Source organism: Pezoporus occidentalis, unplaced genomic scaffold (assembly GCF_034315485.1).
Source record: "Pezoporus occidentalis ecotype Australia unplaced genomic scaffold, CSIRO_AGI_Poc_V1 ctg23, whole genome shotgun sequence".
NCBI classification, from domain to species: Eukaryota; Metazoa; Chordata; class Aves; order Psittaciformes; family Psittacidae; genus Pezoporus; species Pezoporus occidentalis.
In genome coordinates this window covers 3,738,081-3,750,080 of record NW_026914180.1, presented here as the reverse complement: position 1 = coordinate 3,750,080, position 12,000 = coordinate 3,738,081, and the positions used below count along the sequence as shown (strand labels likewise).

Sequence of the window (12,000 nt, the reverse complement as noted above, 5' to 3'; positions counted from 1 at the left end):
CACTTTCAGACGTGACTGACCAAGTGAGAAGTTGTAATGGACGGGAACCTATCTGAGAGCAGATTCCCACTCACAACTGAGAGACATAACAACATATGTTTTTGCCAAAGTGTATTTGGTAAGGTATATATGTGTATGTTCATTGTGACTGTTTGTCAGAAAGAGGCAGGAAAACATAAGGGTGCAGCTGTTCTATGACCTTCATAGTTGGCCACACCAGGGCACCTGGCCAATGCTCTCAGCATGGACAGTGATATCATGAGAAACTGCATGGCCCCAAGAGTAAACAATTAGAGATTTGGCATAAAGCCAGTTGTTTTTCTAAGGGTACAATAGCAGGACCCTCCTGTAGCAAAATTCAAAGCCTCGCCTCTGGGTGGACACACCATGTAGGGATTTTTCCAGTTACCTGAACCTCCTGACATCAACTGCTACGGGGCTTCCCAGCTTGAAATGTGGGCCTGGATGATGAAGATTAGGTGGTAATTGGTGATGTATTTCTTCTTAATCTGTTCTCCCTGTGTAGTAATGGTATGACGCATTTCTAATTTTCCTCTCTGATTTCCTTTATTGAACTTACTATATATAGGTATATACCTGATTTGCGTTAGTATGCATTTACTTTAGTACGCTTATCCACGTTAGTGTGCTTGTTTAATAAACTGTGCATGTTATATGGCTAGTGTGTGGTCATTTCGTTGAGTACCCTGCCTGTCAGCAGAACAGAAGTTCAGATCCCATACTTGTGATGGAGAGCAGGGCTACCAGATACCAAGACTCTGGATGTCTACAGTGAAGAACTTAATGCTGAATTTAACCATTTTGGTGTCTTTGCATACTTAATGAACATGTTTCACCTGACCCATTCTGGACATCTGCTTCATGGTAAACACTACTGGAGATGAAGAGAGTGTAAGTACAAGAAGATTCATCAAGTGTGCAGGTGGTGCAGCCACTCAGAGACCCAGAGGCCAAAGAAACCAAGAGACAGGGTCAAGATGCAGCAATACTGAGGCTGACAGAAGAGGGACTCATGCAACACTGTAAGCATCACGGAGAGATATGTCAGTGAATGACTGGCTATCACAGGTCAGACATTCATCACGATTTCCACCATGCTTAAAACCAGTTGACAGGATAGAAGTTGCTGCTTCTTTTGTAGCATATATGGATTCCAAGTTCTTGTACTGATCAAACGTAGCTCCTCTCCCCAGTTGAGCAACCTTCAGGATAACGTAGAGATTAATCTGAAGAGAGGGATTGAGAATCCATAGCTGTGGAGGACTGGAGGGAGAATGAAAGCGGTCAGTACTAGCCCTTCTGCAGGATATTTGGTAGCCAGACAAATTTGAGCAGAAAGGATTTCTAGAAGATGGTGAATATTTCCTTTAAAATTACCTACTTATGTTAACTTCTATAAATTTATCAGCCATACATTTCTTCTTAGAAGATAAACCAGGGAAAATAGATTGCCTTGACAGATGATTGCCTTCTTGATTTAAAGTAAGGAGTCACACAATTTCTCACACTTCTCAGTCCTAAATCCTGCTTGTTTTGGGTTTGTAATCAAGCTGTGTATAGGCAGTAAGCATGCATTTTAGGTGTTCTTCAATCTCCAAGCAATCACCTCGCAAACAAAAATAAAAGTCACATTAGCACTTAAGAAAGGGACCCAGAAATCCTAACATTCCTCTCGTACAAAATTTCCAGGCTCCCCCGTAAATCTCTTTCCTGGAATGGGAGGCAGAAGGACAGGTAGCAGTGGAAAGGGGGAGTTTTCTTAAATAATTGTGACAATGAAATAGCTAATTTCTTCCCCAGCTGCACAAAAGTAACTCCACAATGTGGGAAGGAAATTGGTCAGCCACCCAGAGGTACTCACCCATCCTTATTTCTTCTCTGTGCTCTTCTGTATTTTCTGAGCGGCAGTCTATGAAATAGCTCATGTAAATACAGTGCAAGCACTTAACTGAAATGGCCTCCAAGTCTAGTTAGTGTCACTCGTGATATGCGGCAGTGAGTTTGGCAGAAACTCAGATCATTAACCAAATTTAACCCGCTACTACAGAATGCCTTTGGGCTCTCAGCTGGCTTTCTGCCTGTCAATAATTAAAATGCAATCTAAGAAATAATGGGAAATTACTACTTCTGGATGTTTTCCTGATAGCTGGGCACCAGTTTCCTAGTTCTGAACTGTAGGAACTTTCAGGCAGCTGCTACCCTTGAGCAAGGAAACAGCAGGGCTTGGAAAAAGAGCTGCAGAAAGGGAGAGGAGTCACAGATCCAGAGGACTGGCTTTTCTTCCTACCTGATGGCCTTCAAAGCTTTCCCTGAGGTTTGGTAACTTTTCATTGGCTAAATGTTTCCTCAGGGCCAATGCTTATGTGCAACAGCCCCAACGATCAGTGTTTGATTACAGCACTCAGGTAAGTGGAGGTAAGAACCTCAACAGCTACAACTCAAACATAACCTGAGCTACAAGCTATAGGAAAGCAGGGGTTGCACACAGCATAACATTGACTAAGGGGATTTATACTGAGCCTCTGGAGAAATGGGAAGGGACTTTGGCTGACTCCCAGGAGAGAGAGGGACTTCATCCCACTGGATGCGATGACTGAAGTGATTGCCCTCCAGGGAGGGTACAAGCTGAGGAGCTTGGGCAGGGGAGGAGGGATTCAAGCAGCAGCCAAGCATGCAGAAAGGGTTGAGTTTAGCCTTCATTAGTACACAGACTTACTTGAAGTAAGGACCAAGGAAAGCCCTTGCTCACAACATCCTTCTATTATGTTAAATGACACCTCTTCCTTTTCATCTGTATTTACACTGCTCTCATGTCAGGCTGTCACAGAGACAAACTGTGCACATTTGATGCTTAAGTTTTCTTCATAAATCCTGCTGTACAGCCCTCATTATCTGTGCTTGAATCCTCTTCAGTCCATCAATGTGTCCCAGTTATGACTTGTCCAAGGAGACAGAAAATTCAAGGCACAGCAGCTCAGGCACAGTGGAAGCAATGTCTTCTTGTCCCATGACTCCGTGCCACAACACCCATGCTCTCTCCCCTAATTCTAACTTTCCCTACTACTCCTTTTGTCCTTGGTCCTGGCACTGAGTCTGGGGTTTGTGACAGGTTTTTCTTCTCAACATTGCCTCTCGTCTCATTTTTTTTCTGCCTCATTTTCCAATTGCTTTGGTAAATTTGTTTTCGGGAAGGAGCTGAAACATGACTTGTTTGAGCTGTTTCTATTGTAAGGCCCCTTGTCCTGCTGCTGCCGCAATGCCACTGTCCAACATGTTTTCACTAGGTCTAAGCACTTAAAAATTCTATATTAAACTCCTAGTACAGACTTACTTAATACATGATTAAGGAATTAAAAGGAAACTGCTGCAACAAGCATTTTTTTTCCACTAAAGCCTCTATATAGAAAAAATTGATAAGATGTCAAGTTTTTCCTTTAACCAATTTATCTTCCCTGCACACTTAATAGTAAGATCATCTTGAATAACTAATCCACAGCCATAAAGCAGAAGCTATCATTTATTTTATCATTTGCATTTAAACAAAATGATATTAAAATTCAGCAGGACATGATATGTAATCTAATAACCTAAGGTAATGCAATTCCAGTCCATGTAGCAATCGTTCCCCCAAATACTCTGACCATACACGACTAGCACAATTTACAGCAAGCTTTATTGTATTTACTGTTATAATATGACTAGAGTCAGTAATGAAAAGAATAAATGCTCTTGGCTTTAAAGAACTGATTAGCTGAATCTCTAACACTCATTGGCAGAAATTTCATTTGCTCTAGTGCATCAGCTTTGTCATATCATCAAGGCTTCTGATTTTTACTGAAACAACAATGTGTATCTTTGACAGCTACTTGAGGGAATTCATTACCAAAGTATATTTGTTAGTGAAACATAATTTCTGGTAGGTCAAACAGGACTATCTTTACTCTTACAGAATATCAAGTCAGTATCTCAATTTCCAGTCAATTCTACCTAGCCTTTAATTGTGTCTAAATCTACCATCAAAAGCCTCCAGATCTCGACTTCTCCTACAGAAAGGGCTTTTTATCACTGTGACAGGTCTGCCTAGGGATGACTTGCACTATGACCCCAGCTTGATGACAGCACCAGACTTTTTTATATAAATCTAGAGTATGGCTACTAACCAGCACCATGATCTGCTTCTGTGAAGTAAGAGAATAAACCACAAAGAAAAAAACAACCAGTATACACATAAGGAAACCATAGACTGCTAGAGATAATGAGGGTATATTGTCTGCTCTTTTGCTATGCATTTTACCTATGCAAACTTTATTGGCTGTGCTAAATGCAGGCTTGGATGAACTTTTGATCTGACCTTGTACATTCATTTTAATGTTTCTATGAACTGTCCATTCAGTCAAGTTTATAGTAGAAACTATTCCTTCCCCATCAGACTGACAGTCAGCATGGTTTTCCTCATATTATACGGACATGTTAACAGGCCAAAAAGGTATGAATGGGATTTTTCTTTTCTTTTCTGGAAAGCTTTTCTATACTTAAAGCAGCCGTTTGCACATGAAGGGATGGAGTTGCTAGGTTAGCTCTCCAGGGACTTTCCTCTAGTATAGGGCAGCATGAAGTCTGCAAGACACTGGTAATCTTTAGGGGGTTTTCAAGCACCTTCCATGAAACACTTTTCATCAGAAGATTGCCATTGGCTGAGTGGGTTTCGGGTCAAATATCAGTATATGTGAAAGGTTTCATTCTTCTGCATTAGTCACCAGGAGGGAAAGACATCAAACTCCTCTTTCCCTGGAACCACAAACGCTGCACATACACCATCTTGTAACTGTGTGCTGTAACTCTTTGCCACAAAGAGAAAAATTAACGCATCAGTAATACAGTGAGGACTGAAGGCAAGTGGCCTTGGCTGCTCCATGGGGACCCCAAAACGAGCCTGTTACTATATACCCGTGCCTGAGCTGGGCATGGTTGAGAAACATGCTGAGGAAAACAAAAATGACCAATGCCTTCCTTCTTGTGTTGTCGGCCCAAGAAAGTTTCTCTCTAACTCTTACTGTTTGGAAAAGTTATGCCAGCTTAGTATGATAGCCTTATAGTGGAACAATTCAAGTACCCTCAATGACAGGTATGTTACCTGTGACTACTGCAGGGGCTGCTACCTACAGTGAACAGACGATAGCTGCATCACATGCCTAGCAGCTCTAAAAAAAAGGTACCCAGTGCCTACACCAGACTGGCTCAGCTGAGATGTTAACCTGTCAACATAATGTAACCTTTCTCCTTATCACTATTTTTTCAATGAGTTGTCTCAGTGTGGTGGGCTCCATGACAGCCCAAGGGCAATACATTTCACAAGTTAAATATTCACCAGATTTATTCAGACTTCAGGTTCACATTTTCTACCTCTCACTTTCTCACTGTCCTCTGTTGTTGAATTATGGAGAGGGACCTACAATCATTTCATGAACAGGGCGGTTACTGCTGGTCTCATTCTGTAGGCTGGAGAAGCCCCAGAGGTGTCTCAAGGCTACCTGGGGGGAATAATGGCACTCAGATATCTGCTGATATTAGAGGAAAATCACAGATGTTGCTCCTAAACCTTAACATCTTCAAATAATAAACTATTTTCTCTCTGCTTTATCGGCTATTTCTTCCAGCCTCAGATTCTTTACCTCAAAGCAATAATTCATCAGAAAACTTCCTGGTGAAATTGCATTTGTTCCTGCACTCTGCATTTTATTCCTTGTCTATCAAGCACTCTTTTGCCTACCTGACTTGCTTGACTTGTGCTTTACATCTTTAACTGCTTTGCAATTAATCTTCACTGCAACTATATTCCATCCCTATTGCTTTGTTCTTTTTATTGGTTATACATTTCAATCTCCCCACCTGATCTGTTATTATTTGCTTGTAAAAATGCCTGTCCAATTTCTGATGTGACAATATAACAGCCTTAATTTTCCAGGTAGCTGGGAATACAGCTTCACACTCAGTTCCATGATTTAGTGAGTATGAAAAGAATCTAAGAGTGCATGTACACAGCACCATGAATAAGAAAGCAGAAATGCCAGAGCAAACCATACCCACCCAGGCTCTGGAACAGCACAGCCCTACCTCTGAGTACATTAGTTTTGCTAAGAGGTAGAGATTATCAGCTTGTGTTTATCACTGTGCCAAGAGCAATGAGTTGCTCTTAGGACTGAGCTAGTATCTCTGCATGACTCAATAGCCCACATGATAAGAGTCTGCATCAGATAACTCCACATTTACTTGCTGATGTTTGCACTGAAATCAGCTACAAAGCGTAGACATGACTAAAGGCAGATCAAGCAACAGTCTTCTAGTGTAGCTTTGCACTAGGCAGGGGTGCAAGGGGCTTAAGAAGACATGGCCATTTTTGACAGCTCAGGCAAAAATGAGGTACAGGAGCTATCAGTACCCTCCTAGATACCTGTGGTCCTCTCCCACTGATTGCCATTTAAGTGAAGGGAGCTGCATTCACACAAACCTGCTCTGTAGAGGTGTTCCAAATGTGGCATTCAACCCTCAGCCCTGGGGAGGTCATGCTGCCTGGGCATGATGCCTTTCTTGAATTGGTGAAACTCTTGATAGATGTTTCACACGGCAAAATGCCCACCAGCAGCTTGCTTACTGAAGCTAGATAACTCGCAAGCAAGTTTGCAGACAACACAAAGCTGGGAGGAGTGGTTGATGCATGAGAAGGTTGTGCTGCCAACCAGAGGGTAGAGCCTTCTCACTAGCCTAGAGAAATGGGCCAACAGGAACCTCATGCAGTTCAACAAAGGCAAGCACAGTCTTGTACCTGGGGAGGAACATCCCCATGCAACAGTATATGCTGGGGCCTGACTGACTGGAAAGCAGCTTGGAAGAAATGGTCCTGGGGGTCCTGGTGGACACCAAGTTGAATATGAGGCAGTACAATGGCAACATGCCCTTGTATCTAAGAAGGTTAACAGTATCCTGGGCTGCATTATGAGCATTGCCATCAGGGGATAGCATAATGGCAATTACAGGCAAAACTGGTCTTAAATGTTTCTTGAATAGGTTAGAAACATGCTGTCTCAGTCAGTGATCACTCAGCCTTCCTCCACTACAACCCTTATGTACATTGTCCTGCAAAAATCCCTCGAACCCTAGTGCAGTGAGCCAGGGTCTGTCTACAGCACACCTTTGCAGAAGCAAGACTTCCTAGGGCCGGCAAGAAAAGATGTATTTTTGCAGAGAACGTGTATTTGCAATTCCTGTCACTGTGAACAAGCCAAAGGTCAGTTCTCACCTCTGCTCATCTCCCCAGCACAACACAGTCTCCCTCCCCAAGACATGACCCAGACAGCTTTCTCCACTTAAGAATGCAGTAGCTGCACCGCAGCTGCCCTTCAGTCATGCATTCTTACATTCATAGATTTGTAATGCTGGAAGGGAACAATATGATCATTGACTATGACAGCACCATAACACAGGGCGTAACATTGCACCTGGTAATTCCTGCATAACATCTGCTTGAACTGAGTAAAGCTTACCAAGAGAAATCCAGCAGTGTGGAGAATCCACAAAATCATTAAATGTAACATTACTGGGCTGTTGCCCTGTAAAAAGTTACTTCATGTTGCTACTCTTAATATGTTCAGCTTGAAGTTCCAGGCAAGGGATCTTACTATGTCTTTACCTGCCCATGTCACCAGTCCTCTGCCTTCAGTAACTTTTTTCCCCAACATAGGTGCTTACAGTCTGTAAGAGGTATCTTCATTTCTGAGTAACCTTCTTCTTGTAGGTAAGCTTTTTTCCTAAACTTGAATAACATCAAGTAAGTAGGAATTACTGCACTGTGCCTTTATTCAGACCCCAGGATCATTTCTGACCAGTGGGCACTCTATTACAGCAAACAGCAGCAATATCACTTTCTTCCTTCTACTATTTTCCCCTGGTTATACACCCAAGGCTCCCTTTAGCCACACCATTATATTGGGCAACTGTTGTACACTGTTTATTGACCATGATCTCCCACTCTCTCCCCATGTCAATGCCTTCCAGGAGGCAGCCCCACATCCTGTAAGTGCTGTGCACATCTCCCCTTCCCAGAAGCATATGCTAGCATTTGGTTACATTAAAAGCAGTTCTTATTTAAATCATTACAAAACAATGTACAACTGCCCTTCCCTTACCATTATTCACCACAGCCAGCTATTGCTCCAAGCTGCAAACCTTGATAGTAACAGGCTGATTTTTTCCTTTAGATCATTAATAAATGCATTGCGCTGAGCTACATCTGCTGTATAACTACACACCGAGATCTCCCGGTAAGTCAGCTTTTAAAGACACTTTGCATGGCTTAATATGCCATTTACTGTGAGGCTTAATAAATGGTTTAATGATCATTTAATACCACTATACGTGATTGCTGTAATACTCTCCCCAATGTCATTGGCCCCAATTTATGTCATCCCCGAGGGCAGATATACCAAGGATTACTTTGGCCTACAGACATTTCAAGAGATACGTATCCTTCTCTTTCGGGATGCCTGAGTTATGCTGTAAACATCAATACAATTTTAATCTAAAGCCAAAGAGAGCAACAGTACACAGCTACATCTCTACGCCCATACACATCTCTACACACATCTATAAACACACAGGGCGTATGTATTTGCCAGATGTGTGGGTATGCAATCTTCATCCGTGTCTCTGTGCAGATGTATTACACCAACATATCAGGAGCAGAGCAGCACTCTGATTAGGACTTGCAGCGATAGATGACCAAAACCTGTCACTTGGACTGTGAACAGCTCACAATACTTCAGCAGATGTGTACATGATGTCCTACGTTACTAGAGGAATGGTCAGTACTGGGACAGGTGTATCAGAAGAGCCTTTAGCAATCTGTACTCTAAATATGCAGTCAAATCTCCAGCCCCGTCTGGCATGATTATACTGACAATTCGTCAATACTTGTTAAAATACCCCATGTTTTCAGGGTGCAACAGGGTCAAGATCCAAATTCAAAGGTCAAGACACATTCATACACAGTTTCTGAAAAGTCACTCACCTTACAGATGTGGCTGTTCAGTGCTATGACCCCCAGTAACCCCTATTTGGCTTTTGCAACTTCTGTCTGAAGTTTGAAAGCCAAAATCAGTCCTTGGGAAGATACAACTCCATTGGCTGCAATGTGGTGTGATCACCTCAGGTGTCCATCTGAGACTCAACTTTACATTCTGTGGTAACATCCTTGTTGGCAGGGTCAGGTGAATATTTCAAAAGCCCACTGATGGCTTGACAGCATGAGGCCCATGAGTTACAAGCTGAAATTTTTTGGACTTTAACAGGGGTTCTCCTCCTAAATAATTTTGATGCTTTGGAAAATCTGCTCTTTCTAGTTGCCTTTTGTTTAACAGCAGGATTCTCTGTTCCTGGAGAGGTTCTGTTTCAGTTGCTGCTGTTACAGGGCTAGTGAATATGGACGGAAGGGGAGAATAAATGGCTGATCTGTTTATTTTAATGACTCCCCTCAACGCATCTGGATAGAAAGATACAGAGAATTATTGTCTGGTTATGTATTCTTTGGCATTAATCTCAGCATCTGAAATGAAATGTTGGGCTATTATGAAGTATGAACGAGCTTCTAATGTGATAAGGAAGGTGAAGACTTGAGCAGTGGCTTGGTTTTCTCGTCGTTCATCTTCAGTGTGCCAGATGGTGTGTCACTGGGCTTTTATTGGCTCTTTATCAATTTTATTAGCCATACGATTTAATTGATCTTATTTTGTCTGAGAAAAAAATCCATTCAAAAAACTATAGCTTACAAGAGCAGCTCCCTACCTTAAAGAAAAAGAAGGGTGTAACAAATACGAAGTGTTGAAGATCAGAGTGCTTAGAAGGGCTCCAAAAAACATGCGTGCATGGACAGGCACGTCATCAGGAGATGAGGCCACCAGGAGAGGAGGAAGAAGGATGGACTTCATCAAATTGGAGGAGACTGATTGCTCCTGGAGATGCAGCTGAGAACAGGCAACAAGGTACAATAATCCTGCAGAAATAGCAGTGCAACATTGTTCAGGTGGGAGGCAGTCTGCCACATGGCCTTTGGAAACATCAATAAGGATTAAAGAAGCATGAACAGGCTGAGATTTATGTCAACAGCATTTCTAGAAGGGCTATTTTTCAGATGAGGAAATACAAGGTGCCCAGAGAAGGCAATTTTCAAGGTCCCAGCCATCCCTAGTGACAAACATCACAATTGCAGTCTGCAGCTAGGACAGTAGCTTCATCATCCAGCACCACCACCTCTGAGCACTACATCTTGTCAGTGTCTACATGGAGATGTTTATATGTGAGCTCCCATTATATCTGATAGAGACCCAGCTCATGAAGTTAGTGAAATCTAGAAAGCATACATCTCACCTTACCTTTATTTATGCAGAACTAAACAGCTGCCTGCATTCTGCTGGCTCCATCAACTGGATCTGCATGGATTAAAATCAGAGTTCAGGCACCTGGCTCACACGTGGCCACCTTGATCTAAGAGTTTAACTATCCCTAAATGTAGGACAGACTGTGTCCCACCAGTGGTTTCTGAAATCAGGACTAGAATATCTTTTTCCAAAGATAAATCTTTTTTCCATTCCATGCTGGAGTATAGTTGAGGCAAATTTGTGTAAAGTAGACATCCTAAATCCTGGGATATAAACACCACTCAGACTGATGGCCATGGCTTTTCTACAGTAGAAAATGGGCACAAACAGGTAGCAACACCACTATGCTGCAGAAGCAGTGCCAACCCTAAAGACAACACGGGGATTTATAAACTGCTACATAAACCTCACACAGTGCCAGGAACAAGCAAGTGCTCAGCCATGTGGTTTTATGTCTCATACCCTGCCAGTGTAGTGTCACTGAGCTGGAGGTTTAGGGATAGAGTAGGTTCTTCCATGTTCTAAGAGGCAGAGATTTCCAAGTGCTTGTGAGAGCACATATCCTATTCACAGCCATATGCTCCTTCAGCATCTGGGCCTCTATGAAACACCACCTAACAGCTTTCTGATAAGAAAGAGTGTTTCATAGTCAAGGTTAAAGCAGGAAATCAAAAATGAGCACTGTCCCTCTCCCCACAGTCCAAATGGAACAGGGAGAGACACAAATAAAAACCCCAGTCAAGAGGAGGGAGGAAATGCTGATGGAAAGAGAGTGTGAGTGAACATTATGAATCCCATTACACTTCTATCTCACAGAGCAGATTGCTGCAGGCAGGAATTTCTGACGTACAGTCTAACTTGCTGTAAAGCCTTATCGCATATAAAATTGCAGTAATTATAATGCCAAGGAATGAGACAATGACAAATGAAAAAGCTTTCAGAAGTAATGTTCACAACACACTGCCAGCAAAACACACGATCTATTTAATTAGTAAAATGCCATGAGATACTGATCAATTCTCCATTCAGAGAGACTGTGAGTAAATATGCAAGAGTGTTATGATACAATGAGATGGCTACATTAAAGACTGAAATATATGTGGCTGGTGAGATGCAGACACTGCACATTAAAATAACACAGTGTATCATAAATTTAATACACTTGACATCATAATGAGCAATGAAAACTATGTCACCTATGAAAACAGCTGCACATCCTTTACTACCAGTGGCACTAACTGCTGCAGACTTATGTCAACTTTCCTGGTCGCTGGTCTTGCTACTCCGGTAGTCAAACACCACCAGAACAAACAGTGGTCTAAGAAGAACCAATGGGTCTTTGTTTGGACAGCAGAAACCCATCATTCATCCATGCCGTGGTGTCAGTTCTCTAATCACGGGTCATTGCTCCATTTTCTTAGCTCTTCACTTTGCTCCACAGCTCAGTTTAGATAGCAAATTCCACACCCTAAGTCAGATACAGTCTCACCAGACACAGCCCTTCATAAATGGTCTTCCATCTTCTTCCTCTCATGCTTGGGGACTAACA

General features: G+C 42.4%; 1 long non-coding RNA gene across 1 annotated transcript; it reads right to left on the bottom strand.

The window, feature by feature from the left end:
- Positions 1 to 1,031: 1,031 nt before the first annotated feature.
- On the bottom strand, positions 1,032 to 2,953 carry LOC134165134 (uncharacterized). The gene is made up of 3 exons (XR_009965384.1): positions 2,738 to 2,953; positions 1,399 to 1,627; positions 1,032 to 1,247 (listed from the first exon to the last, which is right to left on the bottom strand). It is a non-coding gene; the product is annotated as an uncharacterized LOC134165134 (long non-coding RNA).
- Positions 2,954 to 12,000: the final 9,047 nt, after the last annotated feature.